Genomic DNA, 26,192 nt, shown 5'->3' with positions numbered 1-26,192 from the left:
TGTAATGAAAAACTCGTTAATGAGGAGATCATTTGCTAAATAATCGATATGGAGGCCCGGATTGGCCACGGGGAGCTCCAGGTGCTGCTGTGCCCTTTGCCAGCCCCGCAGCAGAGCCAGGCTCCCTGGGACAGGAGGGCACGGGCTGGCAGGAACCAAGGACAGGGCACTGTGGCTCTGACAAACTATTTCCCTCTGAATTCAGCTTTTCTCTGCAGTTATCGAGTGGTGCTTCGTCACCATCTCCTTGTCTTTACTCCGCAGGCTGCTCCAAGGGTCCGAGTGAGACTAGCCATCACACGCAGGGCTCTGCGAGGATGCTGTGGGCATCACCCTCAGCTCCGCAAAGCCGTGATAAAGAAACACCCCACCCGTGATGAAGAACTGGGGACTTCTGAGGCGTTCAGTTAGTCAGGACGCCCACGAGAACACAGCGCGCAAAGCGAAGGCTCCCAGCTCGGGCTGCCTCACGCCCCGGCCGTGCGCGCCCACCCGCCGCGCCCGCACACGCTTCTCCCCTCAGCCGCGGCCCCGCCCCTCCCTCTCCCAGGGGCGCGCGGCGGGCGGGGCCGCGCGGCCGTTGCGCGGCGGCCGTTACCCGACCCCTGTGCCGCACGCGCTGCCGCGCGCCCGCCGTTGCCGTGGCGACGGGCTAAGCCAGGGCCCGGCGCGGTGCGGCGCTGAGGGGCGGGCGGCGGCGGCGGCGGCGACGGCGCGGGCCGGGCTCGGCGCTGCCGGGCATGCACAACAAAGGCGGGAGGCGAGGCGCCGCGTGCGGGTTCTGCAGGTGGGTACGGCGGCGGGCGGGCGGGTCGCGTTCTCCCCGGGGCGCGGGCGGTGGCGGGGCCGCAACAAAGGCGGATGGCCGCTCCCCTCCCTCCTCGCCCGGGTGCCGCCGTTTCGTACCCGCGCGGCGTCGGGGCCCTCAGCCGGGGGCCGCGGGGGCCGGGGCAGGTGCGCGCCTCCCGGGGCCTTTGTCCATCCGCTGCTGGACCGCGTTGTGCCGGGTGTGCGCCTTGCGAGCGGCTGAACGGGGCTCTGCGGGATGCCGCGGTCATTTCCGAGCCCGTTTCCCTGTGATTGGGAACGCGTTCAGCTCCGGAGTGCGTGTTCCCACGCTGATACCTGAGCTGTTTGCCGGGGCACCTGCTCGGGTCCGCACGGGTGCCCAGGAATTCCCTGAGGCAAATCTAGGCACCCGCTTCTCCTATCTCTGTGCTGCAGCAAAGCGCCGCTCTCTGTGTCTGCACTTCTGCATTCCCACATCGGTGTGGCACTGAAGGGCATCAGCTCTGCGGCGTGCGCTGGTGTTAGGGCAAGGCTAGAGTGGTCGGTAATGGCTGCTTGCGTTCACGGCTCTCAAAATGCTCCGTAGACATCCATGAAGGCTCGGATCCGTGCTGCAGAGGTTGTGGTGCTTTTCCCGTTCCCTATTCACAGGTGGAGGTGCAGATCAGAGACCTAAAAGGATTTAAGTCAAAGATTTCAGTTGCATCTGGAACCTAAATGAGGATCTCACAGATCCTCAGACTCCTGGCTGAGGTATTTTCCTGCACCTCTTCTAATGAAGTCATCTCTTATCTTGACTAGCTGCTCCCAGAGCTGCGCTGGGCTCTGCCAGCCCATGTCTTGAGATAATTTTGCCAAGGTTTGTGTGCCTTTAGCACTGTGTCTGATTAACACGGGTCTGTGGTTGTTGGTTGGTGCGTATGGGTGTAGAACCTAGGAGCCATGGAATAGGCTCAGTGTTGGACAAGGCGTTGTATGATCAGACAGCAAAGTGTGCTGATGAGGGAAATGCAGAAAGGCCAGGTATCTGCTGTGGCTTTGTCAGCCTCTCTCATGGAAGGGAGAGGGTCTATTTCTTTGAAAAGACTAACCTTGCATTGTAAGGCGTACTTCCAAAAGCAAAATAAGTGGTAACTGTAACCTAAAAGATGCCAGCCAGCTTTTGAGAGCCTGTCCACTTGGTTTTGTGGCCCAGACAGGAGATAGGCAGTGTTTGAGATCATGTTCCACCTGGCATTTGCAGAGCTCTGGGCAGATCTAGTCTTATGAGATATTCTGTAAACCCTTATTTCTCAATATTTAATTTTGTAGAAGATCAAGTTCCACTCTCACAACAAACACCCTCAAGAAACAAGAGGCCAAGCACCACAGTGCCGCAGTAGCAAGGGGCATTGCTTCCCACTGGCAGACACAATGCGGTATCACAGTTTGTTTCCTTTCCAGTGTTTTGGAGGGACAGTTCTTGCAGAGAAGAGGGAGCAAGCATAGCTTCAGGCCTCCATTGCTGGGCATCGGCCAATTACTGTCATATCAGATTAGCTCAATGGCACATTATCACTCATTTATGTTAATACAAATGTAGCATGACTGTTCCATACTATTGATGAAACTACTGTATTTACAGCCCTATAATATGACTAATTGGAAGGGAGGTTCTGGTTACAAAACCACGGACTTCCAAGGTGATTCCTTCTGCTGCTTCCATAAGGGCTAGTTTTGAACCATGAAGAATGAGCTGCTGGAAGACATAATCCATTTTTTATTTAGCATTGATGCAGTTACCGTTTTGGTAAACTCCAGGAAAAAAAATGTATCCTGTATCACAAAAGAAACAGAAAGAACTTGTGTTTCTTTCTACCTTGCCACAATCTAGGCTCGGTAACCTGTGCTGCAGTAGATACGTCCTTGCCTCTGAGAAGAGCTCCTGCCTGCCTGTGCCCTGCAGGAATCTGTCCCTTGACACCAGCATTAGGTTTTCCCCAGCTGCCACTGCAGTGTATGAGCATGTTCTGTTTGTCCAGAGCAGCTTGGCAGCAGCGCTCATGGATGTTTGTGAGATGAGAAGGCTTAGCATGCAGTTCTTCAGCCAGGGCTGTAAAGCTGTCTGCAGCTTAGTGGCTATCCTGCTCACCTGTCACCCGCTGGCATGCAAAGGATGCACCCGTTTGTATCTGGGAATAAACTAGCTCCTCTGGCCAGAGTTTCTGTGAGTTTCACAGTCCCTGCTTCATAACGAGCTTGGCTTCCACCTGCTTGGCAGTTCACAGTGTCCCTAACAGCTGGTTCCTGGCGGCCATTAGCACCTTGCAGCACAGGAACACCTTTCACTTTGAGTCTTGGGAGGATGGACAAAGCTGGCAGCATCAGTCAGTGATCCTAGGAGAAATAAGGAGGGGGCACAAAACAGATGCATGGATGGAGAGAAAGAAGGTGGACTGAGAAGGTATGTGACAAGGAGGGGAAAATGGAGTGACAGGTGGGAGGCACTGTGGGAATGACAGGAGGGGGAAGGAGGCAGGGAGCTTGGTGGCTTTTGGGAACAGAGGAAAGGATTCTCCTCTGCTGCCAGTGGATTGTGTTTTACTGCTCTCAGCTTTTGGAGCCATTCAGCCAGTCCTGAGCCACTGCAGCATGCTGCAGCGCTTGGTGTTTTCAAATCCCCTTTACAGCAACAAAAGGTGAGCAGCTCTGGGAACTGTCTGGGAGAGGTGGGATCAGTCACCTTGTCCACAGAGCCCTACCTGCTCAGGAGGGGCCCTGGGAAAAGCTGTGTTCCGGCAGCAGACACCAGCACTGGTTATGTGAGGAGCTGCGATTTGCTACATCAAGGACAGCAAGGACAGTGGAAAGTCTATGATTTCAGGAATTTGCTATGGAAAGCTGGGACCCTCGGGATGAGGTAATGAGAATAGCTGGAGAATTAAGCAATTCCCATATTCATAAGATGACAGAGTGCAGTTCCTTTGCCAAGGCTGTATTAAATATGCTGAGGGGCAGAGGAGTTCTCTGGCTTTGCTAACAGCTGCTTCAAGGTGAAGCACAAGGGGAAAAGGGAAAAAAAAATCTCAACCATCTTATTTGTTTAGCCATGGAGCAACTCAGGGACCTCTGTGGGCTTTCTTAGAACCTGGGTTTGAGACAATCCCCTCATCTTCTAGAAATAACCTAATTGGGAATTAAGTAGCACCTGGAAAGACTTATTTCCAGGAAGGAACTAAAGATGCTTTTGAAATTCTTCTCTATTTCCTCTCCTACACAGGAAACCAAAAAGCAGCAGTATGTTCTTATGAATTGATCACGGCTTTGTATTTTGCAAGTGTTTTTAGCTAGAGAAAGTGTTACGCCCTTGCCTCCGCTGCTGTTGAAATGCTTAAAGATACATGTAAGCAAAAATAATTTTTCCTTTGGGATGTGAAGCTTGAGCAGATGCCAGTGGCAGTTTACACTCTTGCTTCTTTGCTAGTGCTTGCAGGAGCAGCCAGACGCTGTGCTGGTTGTAGGTGCGGTCCTAGAGCTGCTCCAGTCGAACGCTGCACAGCCTGGCAGCTGGGATCAGTGATGGCAGCATCCTGTCAGAGCTCATTTGTTTGTGATGGAGCAATCTGAGTTTCTGGAGGCATGCCGAGGAAGGCAGTCAGTGACTGAACTGTGACAGTGGCTTTCACCACAAGTGCACGATTCACAAGACTGTCAGAGCACTGCTGGACTCATGGGAGCTTGTACCCAAAGAAAGAAGGGAGTGAAGGACCATCAGATGTGAGGACAGGCAGCTCCATTCAGACCGAGCAAAGAAGTGATACATGTTAGGTAGGCAGTGCTGCTGTGACAGATTTATCTGCTGACTTTGTAGCTTGCTTCAAGGACAACTCGCCTACCATTTCTCAATTGAGTCCTTGCTCATCTTGAGGACGTTGCTCAGTAAACCCACCTTGCACAGAGAACAAGAGGGAAAGCAGCAATTTGAAGTGTGACTTGGGCAGACTAGTAGCAGCTGCAGCCGGTGCTGAATTGGAGTCCTCTGGACTAATGGGGCATCAGTGCTTGGTGAAGCTGATCAGCACTGTGCTGAGGTACCCCTGTCACATGTGGTGTTGCAGCTGCTGGGTTGTGGCCTTCCTGACTGTTTCTGGGAGCAGACAGCTGCGATCCCTTCTGGAGTACCTTTCAAGACAGGGAGTAGCGGGGCTTTCAGTTCCCCCATCCTGCAGTCGGAGCACAGAGCCTTCTGCAGGCAGTATCTGCTGGGTGCTTGGAGCAACAGACAAGCTTTCCCTTTCCAGCATCATTCTCAGCTCAGATCCCAAGATGCAGAGGAGGTAGCTTTGCAGCAAGTATGCGCTAAGAGGCAGTGCTGAGTGGACAGCCTGCCAAGAGACTTCTTGATCTTGGTGTTTCTCTACCCTAAATACACGTGAATGGACAGCTGAAGTGCTCAGAATTCCCTTCGGAGTAAAGTAGAGAGAAGATTCTTTAGACTGGACAAGGTCATCTCTATCCTTCCCGAAATGGGCATACTTTAATTTTTTTTTTGTCTTTTGGCCATACCAGGTCAGAGAACCTAAGCCATATGCTGAATATAAGCCAGTGGCCTGACAGCACTGCATGCCACTAGAGACAGGAGATTTCACGTCACCTAGAGTCCCGTTTGTAATTAACCAAGTTTTTGTTTTAATCTTTGTTTCGTATAGTAACTTACTGCAGCTGTGCTAAGATCATATTCCTCTTTGCTGTAGAAGAGTGTTTCTTGTAAGGGATCAATACAGTTTCACTGCTGTGCTAGTTTAACCTGGAAAAACCTCAGGCCTGAACTGAACGGGGACCTCTCAATTACAGAAGATCTTGCAGCACTCCCTCAGGAGGCCTGGTTTGTGGTACTTAACTGTTTTGCACTAATGTGCCCCATTTTCTACCGCAGCTGTTGCAACAGCTTTGTTCTCTGTGTGCAATCAGGGTTCAGGTTTCTGCAGTGTAAGATAACTTGTCTGTGAGCCACAGTGCGGCAGCCCTCTTCCTACTTAGAGGGTGCAACATGGTTTTGGAAATCCATGCCTTATGCTTGGAGAAGCCATACTTGCAGTGGGGAGACCTCACAAGTTGTTAGCACAGCTTCACTGAAAGCTCTGAGAGCGTCATTGAGAACAAAGAGCAGCCAGAGTCACAGGTGAAAGAAAGAAAAGCAAATCTGTTTCTGGAAGAGGAAAGAGTAAGCCATGGAAGCTTCCCTTGCTGACAAGCAACGCCTGAGCTGATAAGCTTTTGAAGGTTAGGATGTATAACTTCTTTGTTTGAGTCTTGGGAGCTGGGAAGGACTGACATCCCACTCCAGGCTCTCAGAACCGAGCCTGCTAATACCACAGGGCTTCCACAGCCAGTCACATCTTTCGGGAAAGATCTTGTGCCCTTTTTTCCAGGTTCTGTCTTACCTAATTGCCATACAACGATGTCTCCAATGGTCACAGTCACTGTTCCTATGTACTAGTGTGCTATTTCTGATTACAACCCTGCAACACCTATCCTGGCTGTCAGTGCGTACCTCAGGCTTTTCATTGCTGTAGCAGCAGCATGAAGCAAATCTATAAGACAGGTAGGCCTGCCCAGAAACACCCACAGACACTTGCATAGCCCACAGCCACATCAGCTGTCCCTTCCATGCTTATGACACTGCAGTGTGCATTAGTGTGTAGCTTTTTTTTTTTTTTGTACCAGATGGCTTAGGAAGAAGCTCCCTGCTCTGTGGTGGGGAAAGGAATTTTTGTAGCAAGGAATAGAGGGTATAGCAGGAGTACCTGTGCTCAGCAGTGGGGATGAGAGAGCGCAGCTCAGTAGGAGCAGGGAAGAGGCAGGACAGGGGGGTTAGTTAGGGCTGATGAAGGCACCAAGGCAGCGTGAGCAACATGACTCCACATGAAGAAGAGCAAGGAGCAGGGTGTCGCTTCTAAAGTGGTTCCCTGCTTACCCTGTTGCTGTTTGAAACACACAGTTAGCAATGGGAAAAAGCAATGCCCTTGGACAGTGCCTCCAGCTTCAGAAGAGTTCTTCCAGCATTGAATTTGGCCTATGGATTTTAATTACTCACCACTGTGAAAGTAATGAGAGCCAGTGGAGTTGTACTGATTTTATTTCCTTTTAATTTGTTATGATGCTCTGGATGCAGATTAACTTTCCCAGCTCGATACATATTATTGATTCATCTTGCCTTGTGATGTGATTAATTGTTCAAACAAGTTGCCAATTTCACTGTAGTGTCCCTTGGTAGCTCTGTGCTCTATGCAGTGTCCTCCTTGCTCTGGCAGTAGCCAAAGTCAGGTAGCTCTGCTTGGTTGGGTTATTTACATTGGTAACTAAGGATAAAATCAGGTCCATTGTAGTGTTTCTTTAAATACAGCACTCCAGCTTCCTTTCTGCTCCATTTACTCCGTGTGAAGGTTTGTGATTTGATGGAGATGAGCCTGCTCCTGGGGCCTGCGCAGAAGAGTGAGCCTCACTGAGGGGAATCAGCTTGCAAGGTGGGAGGAGAGCTGCAGGCTGGTGTCCTCCTGCAGAGTTCCTCCAACACACAGCTTCCTGGGAAGCCCCTTTGCAAGGTAGTGGCCAGCCACTCGCCCTGGTCCTCATGTGGCAGGCTTGGTTGGTGGGCTCCACCTGATCAGATTAACTCAGGGGGAGTGTGGTGCTCAGAAGAGTCAATGTTTTCTGTCCCATCTTGGCTAGTAGAGAGCCAAAGGAGAAAGGGTACCCTTGTGCTGTGAGGGGAAGCAGGAGTCTGACTGCAGCACTGCATCCCCTTCTGTGCTAGCCCCTTGGCATGGCAGCAGGGGGCCAAGTGTGTCAGGACTTTGTGCCATCTCAGGCAGCCGTGCTCATAATCTTCTGGTTCAAAACACTGCTTTGTGGTTACTGGTTCTTCAGACGTTATTGCCACATGAGACCAGTGTGTCCCTCACCAAGTCCAGGGGAACACTATGGCAGTGTCATATCATCACAGGCCATTGGGTATCTCAGTGCAGTCATTGCACTGCTGAGTTTGCTGCAGCTCAGTGGTTGTTACCTGATTCCTGATGATGGTTATTGGTGCCTGGGGGCATTCCCTCGAGCAGGAACTGCGCTCAAGCCAGAGTAGCTTTGCCTCAATTCAGAGAATCTGAACAGTAATCTGAGGTGTAAAATATTATTTGCTAATCCTCTTGAAAAATATCCATCAGCTCCATGGACAGTTCTAATGCACAGGAACATATGTGCTGACCATGCAGTGCTGGGGAGGCCAAGACAAAGGAGATGAGAGGTAAGTACTGGTTTGTCTTTTCACACAGCTTACTTTAGGGCTTAGAAGCCCATATCCAATTAGAGCAGCCAGGCAATTAACATCAAAACGGTTGAGCCTCATCTTTATTTAGCGTATGTTAGTATGGTGGTGGTAGCTGCAAGGAGGCTTCAGATTTATCTGAGGAAGTCTGGTCCTGCCTCTGTTATCTCCGTCTTGCAGAACTTCTGTTTTCAAACATTGCCATGTATTACTTGTCTGAAGCATTGTCAAAGCATCAATTTTCTATCTGTCTCTGTTTTCCTTTGCCTCCAGTGCTCTCCTGTGTGCCTGTCTGCCAACAGCTGCTCACGCTGACCCCTGAACAGTGAGGAGTTGCTGTCACCAGCTTCTTCAGAGATACTGGGCAACAGCTTAGGAAAGCGCTTTTGGAAGACTGGAAAATAGCACTAGGCAGGAAAACTGAGGCGCAGTCGGAAGCTGGCATATGTCAGCACCCTAGCGAGACTGGGACAGTGTCCCACAGACACCTGTTGTGCATTAGCTTAGCAGTGTCACATTGTCCTTGCACCTGGTAGCATTTCCCTAGAATACTCACTTAGGGAGATCAAAAGCCTTGAGGACCTAGTGGTTCACCAGAGGAGGTGCTTATGCTGCCCTAAGCAAAGCTGTGCAAGTACTCGCTTTTGGCTTCGTTCCACCATACCCGCAGGGAAGATAAAAAAGCATTTAACATTTTTTTTTTTCCTCTGCTTAGACTAAGCCAAGTTGATCACTTGGCTGGGCTCACTCCTCAGCAGCACGGAGTATGTCACCAGTGAGCATGGCACCAGTGAGGGCACCCAGCCACACCAGCCTTACAGAGACCCAGCCAGTTCAGCTGCATCCATTTTATTTCTTTTAGATGGGAAAAAAATTAACAGAAGCATCTAATTTGTGCTACTCTTGATTTATACCAATCTTGCCTTCCTTTCTGCCTTCTGAGAACTAGGCTGCTTTATTCCCTTGTCTAACTGCTTTTTTTGTTACTTAGACTGAGAAAGAAGAAACCAGGTGAATGTTTGAACAGGATCTGGTAACCACCCTTCCCCAAAACTGTCTCCGCTGAAGTGTACTTTTAATATGTTCCTGAAAAAAATAGGGCTGTATTGGAAATGGTGAAACTTTTGCTTCTCCACTTCCCTGGCTGTCTCTGCCTCACAGAATCACTTGAAGGAAACAGTGTATCTTCAAGATTTCTTTGGCATTTTCTGCTGTGGCAGTTTATTTATTCCTTTAATGATGAAATCCCTTACTCCCATCTCCAAGCTGCAACTCCCCAGAGCACTGCCACGTGATTGTATCTCAGGGATGATGTCTTGCTTGGAGAAAATGCAGTAAATGCCTGCTGGTCTCCTGAAGGAAGAAAGCAAAGAAAGCCATGTAGCAGTTGTTGTAGTCTGGCAATTTAAGGGGGCATTGTGAGAAGAAAACTGGTGAGAGGCCAGAAAACTTTCCTTGAAAGTCCATTCTATTCTACTGGAACAGAGGTCGCAGAGTTCAGTTAATTCAAATAATTAAAGCACACTGCTTTCTCTGATGCTCAAGCACCTTAAGGAAATGAATGGCCTGGTTCTCACGGGTGCTGGCAGGTTCACTTTATTAACTATCTTTTACCGGTATCAGAGTTGAAACACGGGGGTTGGAGTCCAACAGACACGGGGAAATCAGGACCAGACCTCGGGTCTCATGTGTTACCAGGTACAACCTTCACTGCATCTCCCACTCTGCAGCTGTAAGAGCTACAGTAATTGCTTCATTTGCACGCTAGGGTGAGAGGATGCAACATCACTTTGTGGCTTCTCTGAATTATCTTTGCCCATGTCCACAAAAAGCTCGGGGGTAAATCAGTGTGACCTCCCACAGAGAGGAGACAGACAGTTAGAGGAGAAAGTGCTGCCTTCACTTCACTTCAAGGCAGAGGGAGTAGGCTTTAATCTCACAAGTGATTGATGGTGCAGTATTTTTGGAGAGGAGTGAAAAGAGAAGACGTTGGTGGTCTTTTCTCACGGGGCTAGGTCAGATGTCTCAGGAAGTCAATTGCTGACATCAGAGTACTTCTACCAAAATATTGCAGCCACAGAGGCCTGAGCAAAATCATTTGCTTTGGTTGAAGCAAGAATGGCACCTGGAAATAAAATCTGACTTGTGGCAATTAACAGATGTAGAGATCTCTCCGTGTTCCTCAGGGTCTTGAGCCAAAGGCCTTCTTGTCTATCTGAATATGATTCAGAGCTGCTGCACCATCACTGCATCACAAATTCTGGTGGAGGACAAAGGTAGGCAGTGCTAACTAGAGCCGGAGCTGAGATCAGTACCACTGCATGATTGCTGGAAAGAGAGAAAGTTCTGGACTTCTGGGAGGGTCTTCATCTGCAGTTAGTGGAGGGTTTCATGGCTGCCTTAGCAAACCTTATACGAGCAGCTGAGAGGCAGGAGGGTGTTCATAGCATTTATCTTTTTCCTATTTCTTTATTAACTTTAATTATTCTCTTCTGCAGAAGGAAGAAATAGAGGAAGAGAAATGTGTGTTTTTGTGTGTTTTGTCTAATTACAGTTGCTTGATTTTCCTTCTGCTTTTAGACATTTACTGAAGGTTTTACTATTTACCAGCACAGTTGAAAAAGAGTCCTTGTTTCATCAAGTGGCATAAGATTAAGTTAACCATTTTCTTTTCCAAGTCCACTGACATGCTTCCAAAATCCAGCTCTTTCATTGCCCAGACTGTGGGTAATTTGATTCCTGTGGTAATGACAGCCCTTAGCAGCAGCAGACATTATGCCTTAAGGTCTCTGCACTGAGAATGGTGGTGCCTACTTCTTTGCATGACCAGTTAATATATTTTCAAACATACTGCCTTGTTTTTCTGGTCATTATCTTCAGACATCCTTAGCTTATGGTAAATATAAAAGTCCAAGGTTGATTTTGGAAAGAATCATGAAATATAGAACCATTATGTTCTGCAAAAGTTGATGGCTGAGGCAGAATGCTTCGTGTATTGGTAAAAATCCGTGGTGTTAGTTGGGTGTCTTCCATTTGAGAAACCTTGGCTATTTTCACAGATGGCAGCTGCAGGACCTCAGTGGCAGGAATTAGGGCCTCTCACTTCACACAGAGAAAGCCCTTCAACCTTTAACTAGACAATCTTCAATTTGTTTTTAGCTAAAGATTTTTAGGCACTGTGAGGTGCTAAAGAGGATCTTGCTGAGCTCCTATTACCTCAGCAGCAGCTGATATGTAATGAATTATTCAAGAATAGCCAGTTCCTTCATTAATTTTAATTACTCAAATTTTCCACCATGTTCTAGACAGTGCTGCCAACTGGGGTATGATAAGGTAAGCCCATTATTTCCTGAGGCCTTTTTCATTGTGTCCAGGTTTACTTACCTGAGGGCCTTTATTGTTAACAAGAGATTAGTAGCAAACAGTGCTAATTAGGGGCAGATCTACAGTGGTCAGTAGAGGCAACAGAACTCCCCTGTCTCTTGTGGGATCCCAAAGCTCTGTCCTTACATAGGGAAGGTGCTTCTGCATATACAGAAGTGGACTCAGCTGCTAAATGCTGACCTCTGGAACAGAGTGTAACCCTTCAGACAGATGGCCTGGACTCTACAGCAGCTAATAGGCACTTTCCATCTTTCCTACCGACTTGTTCTCTTGAAATTGTTACTAGGTCTCTAATATTTCCCCAGAGTGGGCAGATTGTAGCATTATGAACCAACCTCTTTAGTGAGCATTACGTGGGTCAGTCTGGTAGGTAGCCATGCACTATTGCTGGTACATAAGCAAGCAGCATCTCAGTAGCCTGCACAAATCCCGTCCAAGCTGCTGATAAACCTCTGCACAACATAATAGCTGGCACAGTAACCTGAAAGCTAATTTGGTGACTCTTGTAACCTATCTTTCCCTGTGTTTCTGCCCAAGCTCAACAACAGAAAATGCTTTCTGACTCTGAAGCACAGTATTAGCAGTTTCTGTACATCTCTGAGTGTGCAGAAACATTCTTGTTCATGGGCTGTCAATCTCAAAATTACTCAGCCTTTTGTTTGCTTCCGCTCTCCTTGCTGGAAAAGAAACAATCTCATGATGGAGTTAAAGGCAAAAGGATGTTGTATGTTACCTATAGATTTTATTTTTTCCATATAGTACTAGGTTGCATAAAGAAGTGAGACTGAACTATTTCGTCCTTTCTCTCCTCTGTAAACTGCATGTTACATAGGTCAGGGGATTTCTCCAGCACAGGTCTTAGGAAGGAGTTAGCACCTAGGGCCCTTATCCTTCCTGTACTCAGGACAGGTGCATTTTTTTACCAGACAGAAGCAGAGGATCTGCCCCAAACCCATTTCTACAGTCGCTGCACCTGCCCCTGACCATTCATATCTTCAGAGAGCTTAGTTTGTCATAAGGACACAATCAGGTGTAGCCTAGCTGTGCTTTACAATGTGTGCAAGGAAGGCAGAAATCTCTGTAGCTGCTTTTGTTATCACGTATTTTTGGAGAGCTAAGATGAACTGTTGGGAGAAGAGGCTGGACACCAGCAGTGCTGGCCATGGTGATGAATCGGTCCGTGGGTTAGTCCATGAGTACCTAACCTGCCAGAACCTACATGGTTCATATTCATGAATGTGCTGCTAACAATGCATTCAAGTACAGCAGCTTATCCACAGCCCTGGCACTAAGACTTACTTTGATTGATTGATGAAGGTCAGACCTTGCTAAAGGAAGGTCACGGTTATGGGAGTTTTAATTGTTTGATCTTTGCGGATGGAATGTGAAAGAATAGCATCTAATAGTGAGAAATCAAAGTGTGGCTCCTCACAGTCTATTAAATAGCAATATCCATATATTTGTGTTTCAAGAGGTGGGAAGAATATCTGCAGATCTCTGTAACCATTGCACCAGCTGCCTCTTCTCATCTGCCTCACATGGACGCTGGGCTCAGTTCCCCATGTCTTACCCATTCCTGCTACTCATCACTGCCCCCAGAAGATTGTTCGAGGCCTTAAGACCTGGACCATGAAGTCAAGTGCCTACCTGTAGTCTGCTGTGGTCTAGCTTCTCTTCCCAGCTAACAGGAACGTGCTGCTCTTACATTATCTTCCAAAGTGACCCAAGTCTAAGGCCACTAATCTCATGTTTGGTAGTAAAGCAAAGAAAGCAAATCATCTCAGATTAATCTTACAGGGCTCCCAGGGCAGTTACTGCTGAGCAGCTGACAGAGGTAGCTTGCTACTTACTCTACGTTCACGGCACTGCTGCTGTCTGTTCACAGAATCATAGAATGGCCTGGGTTGAAAAGGACCTCAAATATCATCTAGTTTCAACACCCCTGCTGAGTGCAGGGTTGCCAGCCAGTAGACCAGGCTGCCCAGAGCCATTTCAGTGTTGTTCCACTTCATTTTGGGAATGAAACTATTCTGTTTTTAGGACCCAGCAGATTTCCACTGCTTCATGCTATCATTAATCCTGCAGCTTTTTCTTTCCCCCATTTTTTTTTTCCCTTATCAGTTTTGTACAACTCTTAGCTTGTCATTTTAACTTACTACTTTCTGTTTTCCCCAGTGTACCACACCTGCTTTCACTTTCCTAGTAAACAAGAACCCTATTTTTTTTTCCCAAGCCAATGTATTTATTTTGCTCAGTCATGGAGTGGCTATTTTAAAACTTAACAAAAAAAAAAACACCAAAATTCTCAATTCTCATTTTTATTCTTCTGCTTAAGGCTCCTTTATGATCTGGCACATGGTTGTTTTTAGCTCTCTAAAAGCAGCGTTTTCAGAGTCATAATGATAGATAATTGGTTTGTACTGGGCTGTTTGCACACAGCAAACATAACTGCGTGCAGATCACTGGTAACTAAGCAACCAGTTATGTTTTTAATTCTGTGATCAATTCCTCGCTATCTATCAACGTTAAGTCTAACACAGCGTGTGCCCATAAGGGATGCAACAAGTTTTGGAGTTCACATCCCATCATCTATAGGACTGGAAGTACTAGCAGCACGAGGCTGCTGGCTTACCACTCTGACTGCAGGCTCTGGCAGGTGTGCAGCTTTTGTCTTTGTGGATGTGAATGTTTAATGGTCTTGTAGTCTTGATGGCTGAGGTAAGTAGTACCCAGAAGTAGTTAATTACCTGCCCGATTTTTTTTTCTGTGATTTTAGGCAGCGAGAGCAAACACTTTTGCACTTTATCTACTAAAGCAAATCCTTAATGTTCAAAGGATTTCCTTTGTGTTGTTTGCCATTTGGAAGTCAGAAAGGCCATTGACGCCAGTCTTGAGTTGCTTTACTCCCACATCCACCCTGGAAGGTCATCTGGCAGTGCTTGCTGCATGGGGCATTTGAAAACTCTTGGTTTTCTGTTCTTTTGTTCCATGATGAACGCTTCTTTCTTCTATTAACCTGGGAAAGTAGTACTCCAAATCCAAGGGCTCAGGAAACTCCATGCCAGGGAGCAGCAAGAGGGATGTCCCTGGTGAGGAGGCTGAAGTGGGAGCCAGCAGCAGGACAGTTTGGGACAGCAGTCTTGGGAAGGGGGGCAATCCCACTGTGCCCACATGGGAAGAGCAGAATAGGCCCCATGACTGTCTCTAAAATGCAATGAGCATTTCATGGTGCTTAGAAAGAGCTTTGCAAGCTCTATCTCCGGAGTCTCTGCACTTCCCCCTTCTTACTATTGCTGCTTGCTGAAAAGAGCCATATGGATTTTGTGCTGAATGTCACATAAATGCTAATACGTAAGTATATTTAGCGGTGGCATATGGGCAATAGTAAATGGAAATGAGTGCATTTTTGGTTCCAATTATATAGGCAAGTTCAGTGAAGCTAGATGCTCCAGTGGGTTACAGGAAGCTCCATTCACCTGGATCCCAGGACCAGACTTTGTCTGGGGCTGTGTGTGCGCTTGGCTGCTCTGCCTGACTTTATCAACAGTGCTGATGTTTGCTAGCAGGTGTAGTGAGTCCTGAAGACTTCAGCCCTTGCAAAAATAAAACCCACAACATACATTCTGATTTGGGTGGTACTGCAGGGCAGTCAGCATCCTGGCTGTCCTTTAGGGTGTTAGAACAGGCACAAATGTACATGTTAGAGTCAGCTATGTGAGCTGGCTCTGAACTGAGTCTGTCTGGCAGCTTCCAGGCTAGCTGATGTCCGTACAGTCACTGGTCATGGTAAACCTACAAAATGGACTTTGCTCTTTATTTTTTCAATGGTTGGATGATTTAATCTTGGAACCCCAAGCAAAAAAAAAAAAAAAAAAGAAAAAGAAAAAATCCAAGCTGAGCAGAGATGAAAATTTTTCATGAAGCTAGATGGTATCCCCTTCGATGATAATGCCATGATTTTATCTGCTCTGATTAAAAGGTTAATTAGATTTAGGGCATTTATACGCAAAGGAAAAATGACAGGATCCTGACAGATTTCTTCAACTTGCTCGGGGGTTTCTTTATAGCAAATCTACTGCAGTCATTACATTACCCGCTTTTGTCACAGCCTGATGTCTCTTGTTTATAGCCTCGCCTGCAACATTAAATAGCAGCCATAAAGCATTTTGCTACTGGTCCTGCCAGCTGATGAGTCCATTTGAAAGCCTGCTCATCTCACTGCATGCGTTTCTCTTTGCATAGGGAAGTAGTTAGCTTTGAATGTCACCCAGTCCTATGGAGGCAAGTGGGAAGATGGATTATGCTGGCAGTAATCCATCCATCTGTTCATCTGCCAACGCTAATGTTTAGCTTTTCAGGCTCCCAGTTGTCTTAAATAATGCTGACCTACAGGATCTGGGGTGGGAAAGGTCACATAGCTCGTTTTGTCTTCCATTTCTTAAGTGGTAATTAAACGTTCAGAGGTGTTATAGCTACATGCAGGAATCTTGACAGGCAATATTTGTGAAGCTGAGGTTAAATCCTTTTCTGAGGTGCTATTGTATGAGACTCTTAACATCATATTGGCTGTAGCATATGCACCATCTTTTCAGGGTGCTTCTTAAAAATGGAATTTGTGAAGGTTTCAGATCTGCTCACCAGTAGTGACAGGGTATCTGCAGAGACAGTATGTCATCTCTTTTGATTGATATTTCCCAACTGTAGTTCAGCTTTGGGTAGGTGTCTGTACTTGGAGACAACTGCAAAGGCTTCAGACTTCAGTGCTGTGTAGGAGCCAAATTAGTTATTAGAAGAAATCTGGTTGTTTGCCTGCAGCTCAGCCATGATGCTGCTCCTAGATCAGCTTAGTCCTGCCTTGATAATTTCAATTAGCAGTCAAAGGTTTTTGTCAGCTACTGTGATCCGTGCCTTATTTTTCTTCCCAGTTGTAAAAAAAAAAAAAAAAAAAAGGAGAGAGAGGATAAGAAACATTTTGCAGAATGGAAGGAAAGTCATGATGTCTCTTATTGCTAGGGAAACGGAGCTCAGAGCTCGTTGGGAGCAGCCAGCTTCAGAGCCTGCAGCAAGATAGTGGCCTAGGAAGGGCCACAGGGTATCTTGAGACTGGTTCTGTGTCTCCTTCACACTTAGCACCATGGGACTACACGGCCAGTACCTGAGATCCATGGTACAGGATGAGAGCATCTGGCTTAATGTCCTTATCTTCTCCCTCACTTGCTTAGAAAGAGCTGCAGAACTGCTGTGTTCATTCTGACTTTTCTTCAGCATCTTACTTGTGTAGTGGCTGACCCACACTGCAAGAAGATGCAGTTTACTCACACATGTTATCTAGAGCATCCAAGCAAACAAACCCATTTTCTTACAGCTGATTTTAACGGAGGGGCGTGTCTTGCCTCTTCCTCCATCACCTTTCAGAGTACAAACTAGTGAAGCACCAAAAAGATGAAGTCCATTAGCAATATGGAAAAGCTGAAATATATAAATGTGGTTAGGAGCATCCTTAGAGCATATTTGCTGATATTAATCAGTCACAGAATTTGTTTCTTAATGGTGATGGTATAAACATTGCCAGTAAACTACTTGTGGCATGATGCGCGTGTAACAAAGATCTTATTTAAAGCAGATATTAAGCTCCTACAGCCTCCCCCATCTCCCAGAGCAAAAAACCAGTTTCTGACTATGTCACCACACCTTGTTTGTGGTGAAACCTTTCTTCCACTCGTGATGCTCACAGCTGCCCATTTCCTTGTTCCTAGCTGGGGGAAAGATGATGCTGCACTTGGTTCTGTGCACCCTGCCCTGGCCAGCAGCAGGTCAAGCAGGACATGAAGCTTGCTAATTGCTAGCCACAGCCTTTCCTGTAGGGAGGACACCAACTGGAGTCTTCTCCAGCCATCAGTGTTCCTAAAGCACCTAATATAGACAGGCTGACAAAAGGAGCTAGGGAAAAAAATCATTTTCATAGCTAATTGAAGTAGAGGTGAAGGGAAGAGGTGCAAATCCAAGTTGAAAGAGCAGCCTTTGTCTCTGATAGTCAGCTGGGAAAAATAATTTACTGGAGCATTCAAGAATATGAAACACAAGCAAATAAATGATGCTGACAGTCTGATCAAAGGGTTGCTATATGAGAGAAAGCCTCTGTCAGCGCTGGTTAGGCCTCTGTGTGCTTAGGAACCTTGCCTAATAAATTTGATGAGCAGCCACATGTGATGTAGGGGGAACTCACTGAATTTTGCTCTTGGGATCTGTTCGTGCCATAAAGTGCTTTCAGACTCCACAGTCGATTAAGATCCCGTTTATCAAAGGATGCAGAAGAGAGTCACAGGGTGATTTTGTCCCAGGTCTTGGTTCACGTGGGAGTGTAGGATCTGAACGCACGAGTGATGGAAAAGGTGATATATCACTTGGATCTGATCTACACGGGGACAGTTACTGGCAAGACTGGCAGTGTAATGACATTTATTCCATAATGACAGATCCAAAACAATAACAACTTTCTGTGATAAGTGCCTTCCAGGTGATTACTTACCTGAAACTGTACCGCTGTTAGGAGTAAAAAGTTCTTTAGTGAGTTTATACGTGTTTAGAGCAACTCCTAGACAAAACACAGCAGAAAAGATAGAACCTTTGCTAGGATAATAAGCATGCTCTAAAATGGACTAGTTGTACTAAAGTCTGGCCCACAAAACAAGTACTTCGCAGTTTGTACATCCCTCAATAGGCTCAGATAAATGATGTGTGAAGAGGAAGAAGCCCACTGAGATTTTATTGCTTCTTTGTTATGATGTCAGTAGCCTGGATTAGAAATGTTATTCCTTGAGAAAGCAAGGCCAAAGAGAGAACTGACATTTTAGAAAGCCAGTTCCTGTACCCCGCGTCCCTGGAGCACTTTGTGCAAGGTGACAGTGCCCAACTGCAAGCAGAGCACAGCCTGTCCTTGCCAGCGGTCACTGCTTCATTACTCAGCTCAGATGAAGGGTAAGAGATCACGCTACACTGTGTACTACAGAGTAGAAAGCTGCGAGGAAGTGCACTGTGCTAAGCCTCTGGAAAGCAAAGCAAAGAAGGCAGTGTGGCGGCGGCTTTTCCACACTTGAAACAGCTCTGGAAAGGCAGGAGGCTGCTGGTGGCTATCGTGGCGGCTGAATGAAATTGTCACTTGTGATAAGGCCTTTTGAGAGCTGGGGAAACTCTTGGCTCTTCGCCTACTGGCAAGGCTCCAAGTGATTTCATTGGAGCCAAGTTTTTGACTCTGTATGTGAAGTAAATTGCCAGGGTGAAGCTGCAGAAACAGCGCCTGGTAATGAAAGGCCTGCAGAAATCCTCGTACTACCGAAGCAGCAGAGTCCTGCTGCTGGCAGGAGTGTTGGCGCTGGCTCTGCAGAACACTGTCTCGTTCCCGTAAAAGGGAGGATGATTCAGGAAGTGCACAGTGCCGCTGAATCCATTCTGGCTGTCATTTAACTGTCCCTTTATAGGCAAACTCACGCTTTTGCGCAGAATTTTTTTGACCCACTTTTTTTCCTAGCTTTCCCTGAATTCCCACCAGTCCCAGGGACTATCCATCAATATCACCATAGCAACGAGAAGTCGTTAATGCTGTCCTGCCTATCGACAGGGTGTACACGGCGCTGAGCTGGATGGTGGGCTGTCACCATCAGCTCCAGGGAGAAAGGAAAGAGCTTCGGGCCTCTGTGGAGTCAAACCTCTCCATCTCCATCCTCTGCCTTCCCCTAGGGGGGTCCTGCATTGCGTAGTGATGGTAAGGGACATCTCTCTTTCCTTAGCAAGTCGTGAGCAGTGTGTGCTGCAGGGAACTGCTGTTAGGAGAAGCTGGGGCTGGGTTTGCTGCAGAAGTATTGTTAAATGTGCCTCTCTTGGGTTTGTTTGCACAGGGCTGTGGCACTGAGAGATGCTTTACATTGCAAATAAGCGACTTATCCAGCAAGCCTACAGGGAGTTCCAAGCAAAGCAGGAGGCTCAGGGGCCAGGAAAGGGGAATGGCAAGTTAAACTGCGAGGTTAGATAAAAGACATGTCATATAACTCTGCTAAATGGTAAAGGAAGGGTAATTCTCAGCAGATGTAAATTAGCATTGACAAGCTCTACTGATTTACACCCAACTCTGGTCTGGCCCGCTGTCTGATTAGATGAAAAGCATCAACATCTGAAAGGGAGGGGGTTGTTTAGAGAGGCCCATGGGGAGACTTTGGGATTGAGGAGTTGAAAATGTGCAAACAAGAAGAAAAGAAAGAGACTTTCTTCTTTCTATTAGGTAGGAAGAGAAAAGGCTTGTGATGTTCTGACGCAGAGGCAGAGCCTGGCCAGCTGCAGCAGCTCTCTGTCAGGGCTCTCACTGCCTGGTAAAACGGGCAGCATGCAGCTTTGGACCTTCTTAGGACAAATCCCTGGGCTGACACAGTTGACTGGAACAGCCTTCCCAGGTTTTCTTCAGGAGCATTGCTTCGGACCTCCATACTCAGCAGGGTGGGCAGCGTGACTGCCTGTGGCCACCCTCACTCAGCAGGACTGTCAGCACTGCTGCATTCCAGATTTCCTCACGCCAAACCTGCCTCTGCAAGCAGTACTCCAGTGCCTGGCAGCCTTGAGATGTGACCAAACAAGCCATAGGATGAGATCATCTCCCTGATTCTCCAGAGCATCTCCCTCCTCCCTTGGGCATCATTCTGAGCTCACCAGTGGGGCATGCGCTGTTGGCTTGGAAGGACTCTGCTCGTCCACCTTCCATCAGCTTCAGGAGGTGCTGGACTAGGTCCCAGTGCAATCAGTGAACTAAAATCAATAGAATTACACTGGGAGATATTTTTCTGCCAGCTTTCGTATTGCCTTGTTGGAAATTCCAATGCAGTAAGACACTAATGCACTCAAAATTCAAGGTTTAGGGAGCAGAAGCTGATGACATAAATCTTACTTGCAGAACTAGTGTGTGATTTCCTTCCTCTGCCATATGCATTTTAAAGAGCAGGCTGGGACTCTTGGGGCAATTTTAGAACAAGAAATTAGGAATCCCTTCAGCAATCCTGATGGATCCAACTGTATAGGACTGGTTCTGTGTTAACACCCTGTTCCTTCTTGGTTGTGTCTTGCTAGTCTGACCAGGAGCATCTCCACCTTGAAAAATTTCCACCGTCAGCTGAGATTAAATAATGGGTTAAATTATGATGTTATAAAGCACTTGATTTTATTTTCCATTTAGTATGACTTGATTTTTTTTTTTTACCTCTTTCTTGCTGCTGACAAAATTCATCTGTGCCTGCTCCTTCCAAAACTATTTGCTGCTGTGTCGGAGTGGGAACTGGGTGGTGGCAGTCTGTACAGCGGGCTCCTGTCTGGCTTTGTGCTTCCCAGAACTGATAGGGGCTGGATGGGTGTCCCTGGTTCAGATTTACCTCCAAGAAGCATGTGCAGCTGATCTGGGGATCTTGGAGCCAGACAGGGAACAGGGTTGGGGGCTGTAATCAGTTCAGGCTAATGGTGCTTGCTGTGTGCTATTCCAGCACCAGGATGGATGGTGGACAAGATCTGCTCCATGTGACCCAAGGGCATGGTAATGCTTGGTTCATGGTGTGTACGTGTGGCTGAGAAGTTGATGTGAGTCCCAAATGTCAGCTGAGTCAAGCTAAGCATTGGCTCTGCTTGATCATAAACCCCACGGGCTCTTTCTCCAGCTTGAAGAGGGAAGTGGAGTGGCTAATGGTGTTACATGAAGTGCAGAATCTGTTGTTCATATGCAGGGTAACAGGTGCTGTGGGTGATCTGTCCCAGGAGTGGGTTTCATTGCAAACAGAACTTATTTTCTCCCCCTCAGGAGTCATCCAGTGGAGTGCAGGGTGCTGACCCACTGGAAGCTTGGCTGGTGCTGGGTGTTGCTGCCTCCTAGGGTGCCTCAGAACATTTGCTGCCACGTTGCTCCAGCTGGGACTCCAGATGTCACAACTGCGTCTCTAAGAACCTTTACTATGTAAACTGAGGTACTCAGCCTTCTTTTGCCACAAGGTGAATGCCAATCTGTGCAGTCCCTCTGCTACATTGTCAGGAGGACTGTTGGAGCAATATTGTCCAAGAGACAGAGCGGTGCATCAGTGAAACAAAACAAGGTACTCATTCCCAAAGTCAAGGAAACAGCTCGGAGCTCAGGTCACCTTGAAAGTACACTGCCTGAAATCAGTGAGCTGCCCTTTCCTTAGAGGCAGTCTGGAAATATCCTGTCATCACAGCCTTTCTGAAAGAGGAACACAAGGAGAAAACTACGCTGTGTCATAAGAAGAAGCTGCTCAGACTTAAAGAGCAGCCAGAAAAAATTCATCAAGGGCACTGCTGCCAAGTGCACAGATGTGTGGAACAGTAGGGCCCCTCAGGTGAAACCTTTCGTGTCAGTCAAGCAAATTTCCCAAACAGCTTAAAAAACTCCACAGAAAGGAAGCCAAGAATGCTTAAGACCTTCAAGTGATTCCTTCAAATTTTGAGATTAGTTTTCCAACTACCTTGAGAATATTTAGGAGCTAATCTGACCAAAATAGGAGTACACATAAAGTTACAGTAATTCCTACATTCTCCATGGCGGAAGTGTATGTGCCATAGCGGGATGTTCCTATGATGTACAGCAGATTATACAGAGAAATTCTTTTTCTCTAGAACACCTGGACGCTAACCGTATACCTTTGGCTGCTCTAATCAGCCAGTCCTGACCTTGGCCAAGACCAGTTCTTTTTCTAGAAACGATGGCAATGGTGGAGGTGCTTTGAAAGCGACGTAAGTTAAGCAGTGAGCGCCGATGGGCTGCGTGAACCTGTGCTGAATGCAGTGGGATGGGGGAAGAGGTTATGGTTTTCTCTATGTTCTCTAGTTTTGAGACCAAGATGGCAGTTTTTCCTCTTGTTAGCTGTCCTGATTTGTGCCGTGGAGCAAACAATGAAAGCAGTGGTGAAACTGTAAACTCAGGGAAAGTCGCACTCAGTTGCTTACCCTATGAAAGGAAAGAAACCCAGGAAACTGAGCCCATTTAGATAACTGCTGTGGCTGTACCTTTGCTGCTACAATTACCAGACACGCTGTAAGCCTGCTTGCTGTTTCAGCTGTTAGAACAGGAAAAAAAGAAAAAGAACTGCTGTTGCCTAATTGTTGTACTGCATCAACTAGCTCCTGCAGCACAGCTCTGGTTAAATGAACAGCTAAGAAAGCAAAGACAGTTATGGCACCTTTATTTTTCTTGTTGACCTTTAGCTTGAAAAAGTAGATGCGTCTGGCATTCTTTCCCTTGAGACTGCTGGTGTTCTGCAAAGCAGCCAAAGTGGAGTGATGTGCCTGTCAGGGCAGGAGAGGGATCACGCTGTGTCCGTGAGGTTTGCTGTATTAGAACACAAAACTCACAGCAGCACTATATCTTGCTAAAATCCTATGCACAACTCTTTGAAATGTGCCTTTTGCTTCCCTCTAGCTGGTTGGATCTCTGAAAAAAGAGGGACGCTGTGCTTCAGTGGTGCAATTTGCAAAACCGATGTCAGAGAAATTAGGATAAGACCTGAAGGCTCATTTAATCACTTATTTCAAGCTTGAATGAGATGGCTCCAGTTACTCCCCTCCTGTGGAAACAGGATTTTGTTGTGATGGGCATGATTAATGTATTTAATCTGTTTGGGACTAAGATGTTGTGCATGTGAAGAGTGGAAAATGTACCAGACTTGCTGGATCTCTCTGATGAAGGCAGGAGAGACCTGACAATAGCAAGCTACTCTCTTCCATTGTGTGGGACAAGCTGCCCAGTTTGACAAGCGTGTTGGGCATATCTCAGTGAAGCGAGCCCTGTGAGGCAGCACTGGCAACCCTGCTCAGCCCTGCTGGACAATGTGTTCTCCTTTCCCGAGGCCTTGTGAGGCTCTGTGGTCTCCTGTGCTGATGTCCCTGGAGACCTTGGATGTGACTGATCCTCCCCACAGTGCTCTTCACCAGCACTGAACAGCTTATCCTCATCCCTGCCTGCTTCATCCTCCTGACATTTTCCTGGTTCTTTGCTGGGAAGGTCAGCCAAGCAGAACGGCTCTTGTGTGCTTTGGGAAGGAATGATTTATCCTTCAAGCTCTAATCCTCGAGAAATAAGTTCTCTGTGAGGATTTTGCAAGAAAATGAAGGTGAGTGGCAAGTCTCCAAGCAGGCATTTATCAGAGTAGTGGGGGAGAAGTTAAACAGAATCACATGGTAGAAAATAAGCTGAGCACGCGATGCCTTTAGTCTTCCGCTTGCTTAAGACGTGAGGCTCATGGCAGCCAGGAGCTTTTTGGTCCCTGAGCCAAGGAACAGGCAACGTGATCAAAGAGCAGTGATGTGCCATTCCCGCAGCAGCAGTCAACATTAAGCTCCTTTTGCTGTTGGGCTTTTTGCACTGGACTCGAGGATTGCTTGACTTGAAGAAAGGCTTTGGGGTAGGGGAGCGCAGCATCAACCCGCATTGCTCAAGTACGCCGGGGAGCAACAAAGAGCTGCCAGGTTGCTGCTTGGTTTGACTGGAAGAAAGCAGGGTGCATTGGAACTACTGTGTACCTTTAGGATAGGGTGAGTTAGGGCCCAGAGCTGGAACACCCTGTGAGAGACCAGCATTTACCTCTCTCCTTGCCTCACACTTTGTGACACTTGGTGGTTTCTATACCTGGGGTCACGTGCAGAGCATATCTATAGCTCTGAGAGGGCCAGAGGACAAACTCCTTCATTTTGCTGTAGTTCCCAATGTTTCTTTAATGGTGGCCATGTCAGACTGCAGCTGAATATTCTATATGTACAGTGAGCCCGCAAGAATGCATTGAAAGGTCACCTTTGGCTTAGCAGGCATAAGCGTCTGGACTCAGATGGTTTATTCTCTCTCCATCTCCCTCTATCCTACAGCAGAGAGCCTGTGATGTGCTTGTGGTAATGTTATTTTACAGCTGACTGTGTGGACATGTGGTTTATGTTGTAGCAGTATCACTGGCCTGACAAACTCCAGTGTTTGAGCTAAAACTGTAATGCTCTGTGCTGTGAGGCAGGGAGCACAAGAATAGGGGAAGGAGAGAAAAGGGCTCAGTGTTTTGTGGTTGCTGTCCCAGTCAGGATTAGCCGCAGTTGCTCTTGGTGTTTTACAGAGATTTTTGTTTATAATTTAGAAACAAAATATCCCTCTTTCTCCACTTAGCCCTGTTATTTTTGGTACCTGCCTCCACATCAGCAACTTCTGCACAGCCTGCTCTGAGCGGTCTCTGTCTCCTGCTGTCTCCAGCACGGCTCTGTCTCTGTCCCTGGCCCTCCTCTCTGCTCTGCCTCTGTCACCTCTCTGCCTGCCCCTCTGCCAGCACCAGCTTCTCCTGGCTGCTCCTTCCCCAGAAGCAACTTTTGCCACCTCACACACATCTCCATCTGGAAAATCCAGCCCTGATGAAGCAGCAGCAGGCACCCTGATGAAACTGGCCTCTGCTGTCCTACAGGGTGAAGGGGTGCCCTCTCCTGTCACCGCTCTGTCATGCGGAGGCCAGCTTACAGGACACAGGCACCCCTGTGTGATCTGTGCCTCCACCTGAGCAGGGGTCCTGCAGCCCAGAGGGGCCAGAGCTGCCGGCCTTGCTTCTTCTCTCTTCTGCTGACTGCTTCCCCTTCTGTCTGTGCTCTTTCTTTCTTCACTGTCTTGCTCTCTTTTCCACACACACACACACACACACACACTCACACACACACACACAGTGTGTGCAGCCCAGGGACCTGCCTCATGTAGGCTGTAGTTGCTCTTCACCCTTAACTGTACGGAGCTCATTTCCTTGGGCAAAGATCGCTTTATTTTCAGCTCTCACTACAGCAAGGATTGTCTTCTCTTTCTATTCAATCTGAAAGCAGAGTGCAGAAAGCACGTTGTGGCTTTTAATCCCGTGGCTGTGACCTGACAGGCCATGGCATCTCTCATTATCAACACCGTCTCACAGGAGCCCCTGCACAGTGACTGGCTCTCATGTCATCTCATTCTCTCTTTCTTAACAGATCATGTTATAACCTATGATCACAGAAAGTCCTGATCCTCACGTTTCTCTGCTGTCACCTGTGGGCTCCTCCAGAGCCATGAAGAAGGGGGAACTCCAGCCCCACCATGAGAAGACTGGGTGAGAAGTGCCTTTGACATCTTGGGGAACAGTCACACCTTAAGAGCTAGTTTTAATTTTTATTTTTAGTAGTTATGAAGGACTGTAGTAATATTCTTCATTTCACACATTCACAGGAGCAACTTTGCCTTCCTTTTCTGGGATGATGTTAGAGAAATTTTCGTTAACTTGGGGAATGTATGTCAGTTTGATCCACTCTTAAGCAAGGCATGAATCAAGCTACTACGGTTACTAAGATTGGCTTCCAGGCAATACACTGCCTCAGGTGATTTAGTCTTCAGGGAGTAATGAGTCTGTGGAGTCTGTTCATTTCCCTCCTGGTCAAGGTGTCTGTGCTGCTCCAGTAGTTGGCAATGTGCAGAGAATCCAGCCTCACGACAGGCAAACAGTCTGGGCTGTAGCTTATAGGATCCTGTCTTGCTTTAGCAAAAGACCTTCTCCTGGGTGTTCTAGCTGGTTGCTTCTTGCTTAGCTTGTTACTAGATACTGTTGCCCCATCATCCCAGCTCCATGTTGCCCTTATGAATCTCAGGCTAAGCTCATATCCCCTGCCTAATCTTATTTTCCTTCACATATGGCCC

The 26,192-nt window shown here is 47.4% G+C and overlaps 1 protein-coding gene across 15 annotated transcripts in view; it reads left to right on the top strand.

The window, feature by feature from the left end:
- LOC110400594 (myosin-M heavy chain-like) overlaps positions 659 to 26,192 on the top strand; it is a 39,909-nt gene continuing 14,375 nt past the window's right edge. For 2 of the 15 annotated variants that reach the window (XM_021400597.1, XM_021400584.1), the window contains exon 1: positions 844 to 25,611. The gene's annotated coding sequence lies outside the window, so the exon portion shown is untranslated. Of the gene's footprint in view, positions 788 to 843; positions 25,612 to 26,192 lie in introns of those variants that run through there. The other 13 variants (XM_021400596.1, XM_021400591.1, XM_021400594.1 and 10 more) reach the window with 13 other exon arrangements.

This window comes from Numida meleagris, chromosome 5 (assembly GCF_002078875.1).
Source record: "Numida meleagris isolate 19003 breed g44 Domestic line chromosome 5, NumMel1.0, whole genome shotgun sequence".
Lineage (NCBI taxonomy): Eukaryota > Metazoa > Chordata > Aves > Galliformes > Numididae > Numida > Numida meleagris.
This window is presented reverse-complemented; position numbering and strand designations above follow the sequence as displayed.